Here is a 2,413-nt window from a genome sequence, read left to right as displayed (position 1 = left end):
AAAAAAAAGTAGGGGAAACTTGCCAAAGGATTTTAACTCTTCCCATTTTGTGTCTGATTCTGAATCCTTTCACAGCAGTAACGACTCCTCCCAGCTTGGGTACATGGTGGTGACAACCTCAGGCCACAGACAGGACATAGACATGGCGCTCTTTCAGCACCCCTGACCATTCCCACACACTGCAGAGGCAAGCCATGGCCATAACCCTGGAGCTGCTGCCACAAGTGACCTTCTCCAGCACCAGCATGTCCTGTTTGGTGCCCAGACCCATCCCATCTGGAAGGAAGAGCTGATTTTCCTTCTCCAAAAGGCTCTCACCCCACACCACACACCACACAAAAACAGGCAGGGGCTGCATTCCCTCTGCCAGGTTCTCCCTTGCCCAGCTGCCTGCCTCCTGTGCTCACCACCCTGGCACATGCCCCTGGTGCTTGTTGCCAAGAAATTGTTTTAGTGTTTGGATTTTCATTTGCCAAGCATTAACACAGTCTCACCTCCATATTTCTGTGCTGCTCCACCCTTTCATGTCTTTTTAAATGCCATGCTCAACTCTCATTTGTGTGAGGTGTGTAGGAGTGCTCACCAAAGTGAGAATGGCAAAATCATGAAAAAAATTAAAACAAACAAACAAAAAATAAACCCACGAGAATTTAGCTCTTTTTTACCAGTTTAACACCATCTTCTTTCCTGATCAATGGCTGGAGTGACCTTCTCTGTCTGGAAAGAATTGGGACAAGTGAAAAAAAAAATTAAATGTTATAAATAACATCCAGCAACACCCCTAACACAACCACAGGTGGGACAGATTTTTCCCTGGGTCGCCTTCCCAGTTTGCCCTGTACTGTTGCTGTATGACTCAGGAAAAGCTTTCTCTACAAGTGGGGGTGCCATACTGCAGACTGCCCACCTGGTGTGCCCGTTTCAGGTTTCAGCAGACTGCAGTGTGGTCATTGAGGGGGATCTCCATGTCACAAGGCTCTCCTTTCTCGCTTTCCACATTCTCTTTTCTTCTCTTCCTTTCAGCTACAAGGCAGTGGAAAGTAAGTATAGCTTCTCTTTCCCATTGTGTCCAGGAGAGGAGGGATTAAGGTTTTTCCTTCCCCATTTCCACCTAGTGAGAGGAGGGAGAAGATCTGATTTACAGGTCTCAGGGCTTTTTCCAGGGCTGGGTGAGAGGGAAAACTGCAGCACTCACCCCTCAGGTCTGGATGATGGCCAGAGGTGATGCTGCTGGGTCTCAAGGCACTGGGTATCCTGGAGAAAAGCAAGGATGTCCCCTTTAGCCTGCTGACCAGGCAATAGCTTCAGCTTTGACCTCCTTGTCCATGCCCAAGTCTGCTCCTGTTACCAACACAGTGCTTTGGCAACTGAAGGAGATGTGGGGATGACTCCCGGAGGGGTAAAGAATCCCCCCCCCCTGCACTACAGGATGGTGGAAATACTTCAGTGGGGCAATAAAACAGGTGAAACCTGTCTGCTTTCTACCTTGGATTCTGATTAAACACCCATTTGGAGGATGTGCTGCAGAAAAAGAGACAAAGAACAAATTACTGCTAATGTCCATGGAGAATTGGGAATGAGCCTTGCATGGCCTCATTCAAACTCCAAATAGTACTACTGCTAAGACAGAAACCCAAGTTTCTTTTAAAATTTGGGGAAATTTGGGGCACAAGGAGCTGCAGGAACTTCAGCCCTGAGCCTGTGGGAGTGCAGCTGGGCACGTCATGGCTCAGGGATGAGGGGGCTGTGGGCCAAGCATCAGCCAAACCAAGCCCACCTCCCTTGCTATCTGATGCCAAACTGAAACAAGCCTCTCCAATGTGCAGGGCCTGCTCCCTCCCCTGTTATCCATCACTTTTCTGTGAAGAAAATTACCCACTGTGCAACGCAGCACAGGGCAAGGCTTTGGAAAGCCAGCCATTCCCAGCCCCCTGCTTCACAGAGGCAAAAACATCAGAGCTGGGTGTTTGAGCTACAGTTTTGGTCAGTGCTATTATCATCACGATGCAGAAAAACTGCCTGGGTGTCGGTTAGGTTCACAGCAAACCCACATATTTCACGGCACACACGTACCCAGGGCGTCAGTGCAGCCTGAGAAAGCACGTCCCCTCCAGCATCTCTCCTTGTCAGATGCACGGCCACAGAGCCTCCTCCAGTAGGGACCTGACCGCAGTGGGGCCCCAGCCTGGCTTTCCAAACAAGGGTACTGGCCTTGTCTTACATGGGAATTGGGGCTGGAATCAGTAACATTAACAGGGAAGCTCCTGTGGCAGCCAGCACACAGGGTCAGGCCTCCCTGGCTTCTGTGAAGGAGGGATAACCAGCAGCACTGTGCTCCGGGCAAGCAGAAGAGGCACAGCAGGAACCTAGAGGAACAGCCAAGCTTGTTTCACCAAATCTTAAAAATTATTAG

The 2,413-nt window shown here is 49.9% G+C and overlaps 1 long non-coding RNA gene across 1 annotated transcript in view; it reads right to left on the bottom strand.

Annotated features, from left to right (window-relative positions):
- Window positions 1-913: 913 nt before the first annotated feature.
- Window positions 914-2,413, bottom strand: part of LOC108445980 — a 2,195-nt gene continuing 695 nt past the window's right edge. Inside the window, exons 2-3 of the long non-coding RNA XR_001861076.1 lie at window positions 1,196-1,254; window positions 914-1,111 (exon numbers count right to left, since the gene is read on the bottom strand). This is a non-coding gene — a long non-coding RNA (uncharacterized LOC108445980). The remainder of the gene's footprint in view (window positions 1,112-1,195; window positions 1,255-2,413) is intronic.

Source organism: Corvus brachyrhynchos, unplaced genomic scaffold (genome assembly GCF_000691975.1).
Source record: "Corvus brachyrhynchos isolate BGI_N302 unplaced genomic scaffold, ASM69197v1 scaffold103, whole genome shotgun sequence".
Taxonomy (NCBI): Eukaryota; Metazoa; Chordata; class Aves; order Passeriformes; family Corvidae; genus Corvus; species Corvus brachyrhynchos.
Note: the sequence above shows the minus strand (reverse complement) of the source record. Positions and strands in the feature narration are given on the sequence as shown.